Raw genomic sequence first — 13188 nt, forward strand, 5'->3', positions numbered from 1 at the left:
ATGGTGTCAAGTGTTTTGGAGTAATCATCACCTTTATCTTAGACAAAGGGTCAGTTAGACTCGCAACATCAGCTCTTTTCTCTCCATACAGATGCTGCCAGAGCTGCTGAGATTTTCCAGCATTTTCTTTTTTGGTTTCACCTTTATCTTACTGAACTACCTTTATTAACTATCTTTCCTGCTCTATCTTATAAATCTTTATAAATTTCTGCTTTTGAAATGAAATCTGCCTGATTCCAGGTTGAAACTCTGAGACAGATTCTGAGCAAGGCCTCACACCTACAATTCAGTGTCTGACCTGAGATGTCACCTTTTGTATATTCCTATCACTCTGCCTGATGACAGCACAGCACTGACATTAACTTTACAAATGCTTTATTCACCATCTAACACTCTCGGTCACCTGCAGAGACTTATTATCTAACATTCCACTCATGTCAGTTGTATGATCTTTCGATCTCTCTGCCCCTGATCTCACTGGCTATAAACTCTATATCTCTGTGCTCTCTTCTCACTACACCTTAAGAAGGGGCTGCCCTCTGAAAGCTTGTGTGACTTCAGATAAACCTGTCGGACTATAACCCGGCGTTGTGTGACTTCTGATTTTGTCCACCCCAATCCAACACTGGCATCTCCACATCATGGCTTCCCAGCTCCATGGCATACCTCATGTCTGATTCTAGCACCCTCTCAACATGCGCGGTTCCCCAAACAACCTCTTCGCTCACCAGATATCCACCAAAAAGACCAGCATCCATTACTCCCAGGCCATCATTAAAATCCTGTTGTACATCCAGACAAGCACTCTCAGTTTCAATCTGCCCAGCACAAATCTTGACATTTGCCCTGGACTCGAGAAACAAGGGAAAAGTTGGTGCTCTGCTTTACAGATGGGGATCTGGAGGTCTTGCTGGATGGGGTAGTGCAGAAATAGAATGTCCTCTTCTGTCAATGAATGAGCAGTGGAGGCTATGTCACCAGACCATGTCAGACTGCCATCCCTGTCAGTGTAGGATAAAGGTCAACGAACCTCTCTGCTCTGTCAGGTAAGTGCCACCATCTTTCCTCTGACGCATCACACACACTCTCTCTCTCTCTGGACTATTGTTCCTGCCTCTCACCACAGCATATGCTCTTTCATGCTCATTATTGCCTGCGATATATTACTTTTGCTCACCCCCAACTCCTGACAGAACTGACCCAGAATGCCATCTGCATTGCTTACTCTCTAGTTGGGGCCACCTCCCCACCTGCCCACTTTCATCTCTCAAAATACCTGCCTCTCTCCTTCCATTAAGAAAATAACCCACAATAGGATAAAAACAGTCACATGAGCTGCTGGACTTTCAGCTCCTCAACCTTTATCAGGGAAGCTTACTGACTCTGACTGAGTTGCTGACTGACTGTGTCCAAACACCTGGACACAGGTGTCGCAGGCTGCCCTTGGTCTATTTGCTGGGGCATCCTGACTGAAGGCCAGTTCCCTTGAGTTGATTGAAGACTGCTGAAAACCATGCCAACCTTCCTGGCTTTGTGTCTGCACTAACTGGCAAAGACTATCAGACATGGCAGCTGTAGTAGGCAATTCAGCACATGAGGTCTGCACTGCCATTCAGTGAGATCATGCCTAATAATCCCCAACTTCGCTTTCTTGTCTTTTCCCCATAAACCTTGGTGCCCTTACAGATTAAAAATCTGCCTATCTCAGCCTTTAATATTCTTAATAACCAGACTCTATGGCCCTCTGTATTAAATAATTCTACAGATTCACTGCCTTCCGAGAGAAGAATTTCCTCATCTCTGTCTTAAATGGGCAGCCTGTTACCCTGAGATTATGTCCTCTGATTCGAAATTCTCCCACAAGGATAAAAGAAAACCTATCCACATCTATCCTGTCATGTCCCCCAAACATTTTGGTAAACCTTAACTATGGAGAGAAATCAGAGTTGATGTTTCATGTTCAGTGAAGGGTCCCAGAACATTAACTCTGATTTCTCTCCATAACTGCTGTGAGACTTGTTGAGATTTTCTGGCAATTTCTGTTTGTGTTTCAGAATTCCAGCATCCACAGTTCTTTCATTTATTTCCCCTAAAAATCTTGTATGTTTCAATAAAGTCGCTTCTCATTTTTCTCCCTCCAGACTTGGGATTAACCCAGTGATCTCCAGCATTGTGCAGTCCTCATTTTTCCCCAGTCGCATCAACCTAGTGAATCCTCTCTGGACTGCGTCCAATGCCAGTATGACAGGGCAAGTAATGACAGAAGTCTGAAGAAGAGTCATTTTGGACTCAAAACATTAACTCTGTTTCTCTCTCCACAGATGTTACCAGACATGCTGAACTTCTCTAGCATTCTTTGTGTTTCTTTCCAAAAGTCTTATCAGGTGGTATCACTGGCTGTGTTGGGGGGGGGGGGTGGTGGTTGCAAACATGAGAAAACTCAAGGCGAGGCAGTTCAGGGCAGAGGTCCTGTGAACATTCAGGTAGACTCAGAGTGAGCATGATGACAGTAAGTGAACAGCCTTGAGATGCAGTCAGGTTTCACTCAATGAGCTCAACGTGTGTTCCTCAGCACAGTGTCTTGCTACAGCATTGTAATGATAATTTGTTCTTTCAGCTCAAAATGCAGTATTGAATTGCAAAAAGGGTATTGCAAATGGATTGGAGATGCACCACGACGATTCTTAAATGCTGGCACATGTCAGATGTGTGTGGCTGGTGTTCTTGGAGCATACTCTGAGATGTTGATGCCTAATGTCCAGTACGGATACTGTTAGGAGCAAGCAGCAAGCTGAACTTGTCAGGTACCCGGTCTAACTCCCATGTTGAGAATTCTCAACTTGATAGCTATTCTGTGGTCCAATTCTGTCGGCAAGAGTGCAAGATGAAAATATTCAACAATACTCACATTCCGTACCATCAAATGACTACTGGTGTTGGAGACATAAGGAAAAGGAAATAGTTGCCAATCCATGAGTAGTGTGACATAAGTGTTCTTTCATAGAGCTGGCACAGGTATGTTGAAACAAGTGGCCTCCTTTCCTACATGATTCCATGACGTGTTAGTGAGTGACGAGGCGTGTCCCTGATTCTATCTATCAAGAAGCTTGAGAGAGAACTCAGATCTTCCCATTCATCTCCATAGCAACAGAGTCAAAGCAACAACCGAGGGCCAAGTTTAATCTTCAGCTCTAGAAATTGCTATGCAATGAAAATGCTGAGGTGATGTCCAAAAGATGGCACTCTAGCTTTTCCAATATACACTGTTAATTTTGCAACTCCTGGTGTTTAAACAGCTGTGTTTTAAAACTCATTCATCATTGGATGCCAGGTTAGTGCAAAGGAAAAAGCAAAAAAAGATTTATTTGCTTAACTGAACCTGTGAGAAACGAACCCCACTTAATCAATAATTTTCAGTCCGAGTCAAAGAGTTCCGAAGCAGCACATTTATTCGAACATCTTTAAAGGTGGGTGGCTGTACGAGGAGAGACACACCCAACAGTAAAATACAGAGTTTTTAAATATTTTTCTGAGGGGTCTCTCGACACCCCTACATTAAGCAATAAACCTATCATAAGTGTCTATTTCATTCTAACCCCTTATTTGGTTATTACTTGCGCCTGTTATTCCTTCATTTGGTAATTCCCTGCACCCAAGCCTAAGCCGATCATACTTATTAATTACCTCACTTGTTTTTCTTGAAATCTGTCTTATTTGGCTGTCCTTGTTCGTTACAGCCTTCCTGTTATTTTGTCCAGTTCCTCTTTTCTTTTCTAACCTTTTCTTTATTTCAGGAATCTCACCTCTTTCAAATGCTAGGGTGAATGGAATAGCCAATGGTACAATTGCACAAGTGCCTCGCCAATCAGAGGGCATAGTAGGTCTTAGAATCTTTCCGCCACAGTGCCACCACAAATCTGCTCGGGGTATCTTTAAAGCTGAATAGTTTCCTCTCTACTCTGTCTTGGAAACCGATTCAATTTCCGAGCATGACTTTAAGTCTCCTAGAAATCGGGACTGGTCTAACCCCTGCCTTCGTACACAGGAGGTGTGGTTCCTGACCACGTCCGAAAATGAAGGTAGAGTTTTTAATTCCTCCTTCTTCAGGGGAGGGAACAACAACAGCAAAGACCAACAGCCTGGGTTGCCCCACGCCGTCTCATCCTGATACAGGGCTATCATGCATATTATACCAGCCCTGTCTCGCTTCCACCTGAGCGGGAAGGGGACCACGTGAGCCACCGGTCTACCTGAGGCACTTGCATAGCAATTGCTTTTATTCAGACTTTTCACAGTGCATTTCACCCATTCAACCCAAGCATTTGTATCCCCGTATCCAGTTTCTATTTCAATGGTCTGTTTTAAGTCCTTTACCTCTATAATTTACCTTATTATCCAGTAGTTCTGCCCATTTTCCCTATCCTATGCTAATTCAAAAACAACAGCCTGAGAAATCATTCCCGTTTGTTTTCATTTCTATCCAAATGTTTCATTTAATTGTACCTGCTAGGTTCCCCCCCCCCCCCGCCACCCTGAGAATTGCTTCGTGCCATGTGGTTTTCCTTATCGTTAGGTATATTGGGTTACACTTTTTCTCGGGACAATCGAGAGCTGGTCAGAAGGGGTCTCGGTGTACTGTGACGAGACCATTATACCAAGTAGCATCCCCGAGGCCATCCCCATAGGACTTAAGATGTATCTCTGAGTTGCGGTACTGTCTCTGATTATCTACATCCACACAATTTACTAAGCTGCATACATCAGCGTCTATTACTTGTGGATTATCAGACTCAGGGACCGTTAATAACACATATGAAAATGATATTTGACAAAATCCCAATACTAAGAGGGCTAGTATCATAACTCTAAGCATCCCCAGCGTTCTAAAAATTGTGCTGAAGCACAAAAAGACTTAATATACAATCCTACAGAAATAATTCCACGCTCGCGTCACCACTGTATAATCAGGTACTCAAAGTCTCTTTAGCCTGAGTTTCAGCGGTTCTTGCATTGATTCGGCTTCCAGACTTCTTCCTCAACTGGAGATTCCACTGGCCCTTTGATCCGAGTGTAGTGAGTCCAGCCTTTCTCCGCCGTCCTTATTGCCATCTCTGTCGTGAGGAGAGCTTGATATGGACCTTCCCAGTCTGGCTGAAGTTTCGTCTCCGACCACGATTTGATTAGGACCTAATCGCCCGGTCTGAGCGGATGCACAGCGAATTCAGGGGGCGGAGTCTTTGCCAATAAACTCTGTTTCCTGAGGAAAAACAAAGAGGTGGACAAGCCCAGCATATGCTTCTTTAAGAACAAATCTTTAGTTTCTGGGATTGGCAATGGCCAGAGATAGGAGTTCCCGAGGACCTGGGACAGTACGTATTAGGGAATAAACCACCGCTTCCTGTGGATTCAGGACTGCTTCTTTAGTTACCTCATTGGCCAGTAATGTAGCTTTCCATTCTTTTATTAACAATAAATTAATGCAGTCATGTTTTAAATTAACCATGAATCAATATGACAGGTCACTGAGAATGTGTGAAGGGATCCTGCCAAATAATATTGATTCAGGCTAGCACAATCGATTTATTATAAATATTAATTATTAATTATATATTATACAAATATAAAAATCATTATCTGTAATTCAGGGTGGAAACGCAACAAGTGACTAAAACATTTTTAAAACTGTAATTGCGAAGTTATGTTTGTTTACCAGTCACTTGTGACTTCTCATTCTGTTTCTGTAATTGTTTTGCTCGAGCACATTCATTTTTAACAGATTTCATAGCACCATTTGCAGTTAATTCAATCCCAATTTGGTGACAGTATCTTGTCATGAGCGCAAAACTGATTCTTTGTGCCTCTCATCACAAAACTGTTGCCATAATCCAATTAACTCTTTTGTTCCCGCTCCCTTCGGCTTAAAATTTAAGGATGACCTTACTGCTCCCGTATCAACTAGGAAAACTACGGTCCTCTTTACAGAGTCCCACCTTTAAATTTATCAAGGGTTCCTGGTGGGTCCCCGGGGGCAGGAACTCCTGACACCCCTATTTTTCATCAAGGTTCATAAACGGCACTGCCTTTGCTTTCTTTTTCAGATCTGGACACTCTTTCTTAAAGTGACCTGTCTTTCCACAGTAATATCATCCCGCCTGTGGGGATTTCCACTTTGATCCTTGTTCCTGTCCACCAGACCCCTTAACATCTCCTCCCCGACCATTCCGGTTTCTTTCTCCTTTTAGTTTTGTCTTTTTCTTTATTATCTCATCAACCTTGGCTATCATTATTTTTGCCTTTTGTTTCTGGCTTTCGTCCTCTTTCCTTACAAATACTCTCTAAGCCTCCCTCAGCAATTCATCTAATGGTTTTTCACTCCATCCCTCTATTTTCTGTATTTTCTTCTGACTATCTGGCCAAGACTTAGTCACAAAGTGTATTTTCAATAACCTTCCCCTACTGGCCCCTCTAAATCCATCCCAGAATATTTGCGCATAGAGTCCTTCAGTCTTTGTAAAAACTCCGAGGGACTCTCTTCCTTTCTTGACATATCTCAAATGCCTTCGTTAAATTCTGCGACTTTGGGGCAGCTTCTCCAATTGCCCTTATTAATAAATTTTTCATAATTTTCATCTTTTCCCTATCTTCTTGTTTTTGATGATCCCAACTGAGGTCTCTTAAGGGGAACTTATCCTCTGCCTGACCTGCCCCTTCAGTTCCCATGGGGTGTTCTCTGTCCCAGATCCCAAATGCTGCTTTCCTTATCAACCCTCTTTCTTCTCCACGAAACAAGATATTTAGTATGGACATCAATTCTGTCCAAATATATACATGCGGACCCAGGAATTGATCAATCTGTTCTGACAAACCTACCGGGTCTTCTATAAGTATTTTCATTTGTTTTTTAAAGGACCTTACTTCCTCACTAGTTAAAGGGGCATTAACAAATCCAATTTCTCTTTCCCCGATCGGGACTGCTCTTAATGGAAGCATGTTTTGGGCCAACATTTCTTCCTCCTCCCCTTTACTTTCTTCTAATCTTTCCATTTGGCTTCTGGTGCGTTTTGCAATCGGGACCTGACTTTTATCTATTTTCTGTTCTGTCTCAGGCGTGGTGGGACCTTCATCCCCTTGCCCCAGTCCCACTGCCTGCCCCTAACTCGTACCAGAAACTGCCACGGGCTGTTGGATTCTTCCATATGGCGGGGGTAAATTATCTAATACCTTCCATGGGGATAGAGGTGGTGCACTAAGGATTTTCTTTTCATCTATTTTTACAGTGCACATCCGTATTTTAGATTCACCCTTCCAACAGGAGGCATAATCAGACTCCTCCTGACTGAAGGGTTCTTTTTCATTAACATATAAATTTAAATATTGACAAACCCAGTCTTCATCCGACCTGTACTTTGGCCAGAAGATGGCAGGATGAAGAATAGGTTCCTTAATCCATACAAAAAAAAATACTTCATCATCTTCTTTCTATCTTTTTGTCATGTGTGTGTTTATTTTGTTTCCAATTTCCAAACATCCTAACCAATGGACTTTCTGGAGGAATGTTGCCAGGGACGCCTCCCTTCTCAACGGAGGATTTTCCTTTACTACTTGTTGCACAACCCATTTCACCCTGGTTCACTACCCAGTGGCCTCAATCACCTCTCCCAATAGGAATCCAATCCCTACAGAATCTGAGGATTCTTTCCCCAGAAAATACTGAGTCCAACTCATGGTGGGACACTTTTTAGGGGTTAGCCTGACCCCTGTGGGGTGATTCTGGTGTCCTTGTAAATCGCGTAAAGGCAATCGAGTTAGGGGTCCCACCCCTATGAACCAGAAACCTCGAGTCCAACTCGAGGTAGGCGTTTGGTACTCCCAAACCCCCAGGTTACTTTCATTAGTCACTCATAACTACTAAAACCCAAGTCCCAGCCACCAAGGTAGTTCTTAAAAGTCAGTTTTCTTACCTTGGTCTGTGCACAGAGTTACCTGGCTATTAGACGTCTTCCAGTTGTGCCTTCCCCCTTGGGTCCCACCCAAGGTCACCTTGAGTCCAAATCAAGGTACACACACTCACTACCAACTGGTTCAGAATGACTCTTAAAGGATTCAATTCAGGCAATCCCTCAAGTCACCCACCGCCGAAAAACACGAGACCGTTCTAAAGGAACGGGGTGCGCCTTCTCAGTTATCGACGGCGGGAGCCTTTTCAGGAGCTGAAATTCATCCTGGACAAGCCCCCAATTGTGAGAAACGAACCCCACTTAATCAATAAGTTTCAGTCCGAGTCAAAGAGTTCCAAAGCAGTACATTTATTCAAACATCTTTAAAGATGGGTGGCTCTACGAGAAGAGACACACCCGACAGTAAAATACAGAGTTTTTAAATACTTTTCTGAGGGGTCTCTCGACACCCCTACATTAAGCAATAAACCTATCATAAGTGTCTATTTTATTCTATCCCCTTATTTGGTTATTACTTGCACCCGTTATTCCTTCATTTGATAATTCCTTGCACCCCAAGTCTCAGCTGATCATACTTATTAATTACCTCACTTGTTTTTCTTTAAATCTGTCTTATTTGGCTGTCCTTGTTCGTTACAGCCTTCCTGTTATTTTGTCCAGTTCCTCTTTTCTTTTCTAACCTTCTGACTTCTGAGATCATCCTTTACTGTTTTGATAGTCCTGACACACCTGACAACCTGAAATTTTTCTCTCTTAAACCTCTACTGTTCTGGAATCAGAAATCAATGGATTTGAAAGCAACTAATAACTTGTCCAAGAACAGAGAGAAACTCTATCCAAGACTTGGATCTATCTTGCTGTTCCCATTTCATCCCTGACTGGAAATCTCAGAATTCTCAACCAAGGAGAAGACTGACCATTATCTCCCAAGGAAAATAAAGTTGGGCCATACATGTAGCCTTGCCGATATGTCACACACAGCCCATGAAGGAATGTGTAAAAATTGATAGATTGATATCAAAATGTGAATACTGCCTTGTTTACTATCCTGCGTGAAGAAGGTCATCGCCACCCCCCCCCCCCCTTTAAAGTTTGGTTGTACAACCCAACTTTGGGGCTTTTCTGATCATGTTAAATCCATCATCTATTTAAAAGGCAGGAAACAAAAGGTCATTTATAGAGTGACAATGACCTGGTGCTGAATTTAAAATTCAACACAGGTTTTGGAACTCTTGCAAAGACTGTAACAGTACTTCCTAGCATCGATACCAAGAGTCTGTATTCATATACCCCCTTCAACATACAAAAATGTTCAATGCAAATTCATAGAGCCAAGAACAAATCATACCATGAGTTAAAGAAGGAGATATTAGTAAGGATGTCCAATAAAATGGATAAAGCATTTTAGATATTTTAAAATCAACCCATTCAGGGATGTATGACACAACCTGGGACTTGAACCGAGGATTCCTTAAACAGTTGAGTATAGCCATTGAAGTCAATGGTGAATGAGGTTCATCAAAGGCTTCTGCATTGGTTTTGTTGGTGTCACAGTTGAATGTCCGTATTCCACCAACATTTATGTAGTTAGCACCAGCTGACCCAGACACACTGACATAGTAATCACAAAAATGAAGAGAACTATGAATGGGAATAATCTATAGGTGCTGCCTCTTGAAAATTTCAAGTGATGGGACTGTGATTATTTCCTCTGGCAGCTTGTTCCAAAGTGGGATCATCCTTGGGAAGAAATACTGTTGTTGTGTTTTGGAAACAAATGGTTTTATAGTCTGTATGGATGACAAAGATGCCTGTCATTGCCCGTGGCCACCTGGTACTAGTTTCTTTCAATTCCCACCAGGCCATTCTGTATTTTATAGAACAAGGTAAGTCTATTTTTCTCCCTCCTTTACTGTATTGATTCACATCATAAATCTTTAATCAAGAGATTTGGGGCCAATACGGTTGTTATCTGGAGCAGATTCCACAGATAAAAATGGGTGAAACCATGGAGGATTAGAAGGCTGACCATTATAAATTTGAAACATTGGGATGGAGTTGGAAGGATATTCTGGAAGTCATTTTGGGTCACTGAGGACCATAGGTATTAGATGAGTGGCAATGGTAGACAAACAGGAGAGTTGTCGATGGGCCAAATCAGCCAAAACTCTTCTCTAAATTTACCATTAAGTGTCTACCTACCTTGGAGAAGAAGTTGGAAATGACCTGTTAGTGATTCTGGAGCCGATGAAGTGTCTATCAGAACAGTTATCTTTTAATTCTGTTGCTAGATAGTGAAAAATCTGATGTGTATTTTCAGCACTTCCTGTTCTCTACATCAGGCGAGCTATCTAGTCACACATATCTGTCACTTGCCTATCCATCTCCCCATCTATCTCTACATCTCTATCCATATTTTTATTTACCCTTTCATCCGTTTGGCTGTGGTAAACAGACAGGGAGTTGGGTATCAGCTGCAGCTGATATTTGTGTGAGTGGAATTCAAATGTCCGTGCATTTTTAATCTCTGACCTTTTATAGGTTTCGCCTTTGCAAGTTTAAGCTTGTGTTTCATCAGGGGAATAGCTGATGAACCTGGTTAACAAGGATAATCGAGCTATGTCACCGTGTCAGTATTCCTGCAAAGATTGTATACAAAATATGCTACTTATGGATTAGCATTTTGTCTGATAAATAATGTATTTTTCATTTATAGTTGACGTTGCTGCAGAGCCCAGGAGACTCACTGGCTCTGAATCTATTTCGACTATGCCTATTATAATGTAATCCCCTATCAATTATGTTGCACAGCTTTTGTGTATTGAGAAGCCTAGGTAGGCCTGAGACACCAAGTACAGCTTCAAGCAGCAAAAGTCAAGAAGCAGGTGACCATAGAAAAGTAGCAAAGAATATGTGTTTCAAAGCCTGTAGATTTCACGAGGAACTGGGGCTAAGGGCATGAAGGAAAATATGAAATTCCTCTGCTATCTGACAAGTAGATGAATAGAGTCGAGGGTGTGGTGCTGGAAAAGCACAGCAGGTTCGAGGAGCAGGAAAATCGACGTTTCAGGCAAAAGCCCCTCATCAGGAATGAGGCTGGGAGTCTCGGGGATGGAGAGATAAAGGGGGGGGAGGAGCTGGGGGGAAGGTAGCTGAGAGTGCAGTGGATGAATGGAGGTGGGAAGGAAGATGGACAGGTAGGACAGATCGTGAGGGTGGTGCTGAGCTGGAAGGTTGAAACTGAGATAAGGTGGGGGGGGAAGGAAAATGAGGAAACTGGTGAAATCCACATTGATGCCATGGAGTTGGAGGGTCCTGAGGCAGAAGATGAGATGGTAGGGGAGTGGCAATGGAGGAGGCCCAAGACCTGCATGTCTTTAGCGGAGTGGGAGGGGGAGTTAAAGTGTTCGGCCATGGGGCTGTGGGGTTGGTTGATGCGGGTGTCCTGGAGATGTTCTCTGAAGTACTCTGTGAGTAGGCATCCTGTCTCCTCAATGTACAGGGGACTAACTGTGTGGAAGTGCAGGTGAAACTTTGATGGATGTGGAAGGCTCCTTTGGGGCCTTGGACGGAGGTCAGGGGAGAGGTGTGGGCACAGGTTTTGCAATTCCTGCGGTGGCAGGTGAAGGTGATAGATTACTACCCAACAATACATTTTGTAGGAATGGTCCACAATTGCTCATCATTCTAACCAATGGAAGGTACAGTAATTAATGAGTTTATGCATCTATTTTGGAGGGGTGGGATAATTGTTCAGTCATGTCACTGGAGAAAACATAAGACCATAAGAACTAGGAGCAGGAGTAGGCCATCTGGCCCCTTGAGCATGCTCCACCATTCAATAAGATCCTGGCTGATCTTTCATGGACTCAGCTCCACTTCCTGCCCGCTCACCATAACCCCTAATTCCTTTACTGTTCAAAAATCTATGCCTTAAAAGCATTCAACAAGGAAGCCTCAACTGCTTCACTGGGCAGGGAATTCCACAGATTCACAACCCTTTAGGTGAAGAGGTTCCACTTGAACTCAGTCCGAAACCTGCGCCCCGCCCCCCCCCCCTCCATTTTGAGGCTGTGCCCCCGTCGGTGGAAACAAACTCCCTGCTTCTATCTTATTTATCACCTTCATTATTTTATATATTCCCCCCCTCATTCTTCTAAATTCTAATGAGTATAGTCCCAGTCTACTCAATCTCTCCTCATAAGCCAACCCTCTCAGCTCTGGAATCAACCTAGTGAACCTCTGCACCCCCTCCAGTGCCAGTACAAAGGAGAACTTCATATTTACCCTGTGTATGTCAGTGTGAAAAATGGAGGTCCTTTGGCCTGCTGTGTTTTTCTAGCACCACATTTTTCAACTCTGGTCTCCAGCATCTGCAGTTCTCACTTTCTCCTAGTTGAATGACAGTAGCTGGTACTCATTAGACTCTGTATTTACGAGCCAGGTTTTTTTTCCAGGTTTTTGGCTACAATCAAGTTTAATTTCCGTTCTTATCAGCTTAATATCTGATACATCCCTCCTTTGGTGACGAAACATTACACTGAATTTTGGGACATGGAGTTGGAAAAGAGGAAGAGAAGTAAAGAGAAAGTGAAGAAAAAAAGCAGGTTCTTTCCTCCTTGTGGGCCTGCTCCTGTACCTGGGCAGAGTGGTCATCATTAGGTCCAGGCAACAGGCTGTGGAGTGGTGAGAGGGTAATTCTACCTGATTGCCTGCCCCTCCTCCAAGGCCAGGTGTCCTTGGAGAGGGAGCACACTGTGTCCAGCAACATCCTTGACGTTATGAGAGCGAGGAGGGCACTGCAAGGTTTGGAGAGTGTTATCTCCCTGTGCAACTCTATTTTAATTTAGAATCATATATTGTAGAATCAAACAGAATCCCTACAATGTGGAGGCAGGCCATTTAGCCCACCGAGTCCACATCAACCTGCATTCCTCCCAGACGTACCCTATTCCCTGTAACTCTTCATTTCCCAGGGCTAATGCACCTAGCCTGCACAACGCTTAGTCCCCTCCCTCTATTCCTACACCTTCCTTTATTTTTACTGTTGTTGCATCACCCCTTGTGAGAAGTGCTTATTAATTGTTTAGTAGTTTAGTTGGGTGACTTGGTGGTTGGTATGAAAATAAGAGCTAGTTTTCCCCCAGTGAGGAGTTAGCTTCTGGACAAGGAAAGGATTCAGAAGGGAAAGATGGAAACTGATGTTTCTGCTAAACTATAGATTTATAAT

The 13188-nt window shown here is 43.2% G+C and overlaps 1 pseudogene; it reads left to right on the forward strand.

The window, feature by feature from the left end:
* The first annotated feature begins 12403 nt into the window (after positions 1–12403).
* Positions 12404–12619, forward strand: LOC122542381 (U2 spliceosomal RNA; annotated as a pseudogene).
* Positions 12620–13188: the final 569 nt, after the last annotated feature.

The sequence above is a fragment of the Chiloscyllium plagiosum genome, unplaced genomic scaffold (genome assembly GCF_037043375.1).
Source record: "Chiloscyllium plagiosum isolate Xiang-an unplaced genomic scaffold, Cpla_swu_hap1 HiC_scaffold_33, whole genome shotgun sequence".
In the NCBI taxonomy this organism is placed as follows: domain Eukaryota; kingdom Metazoa; phylum Chordata; class Chondrichthyes; order Orectolobiformes; family Hemiscylliidae; genus Chiloscyllium; species Chiloscyllium plagiosum.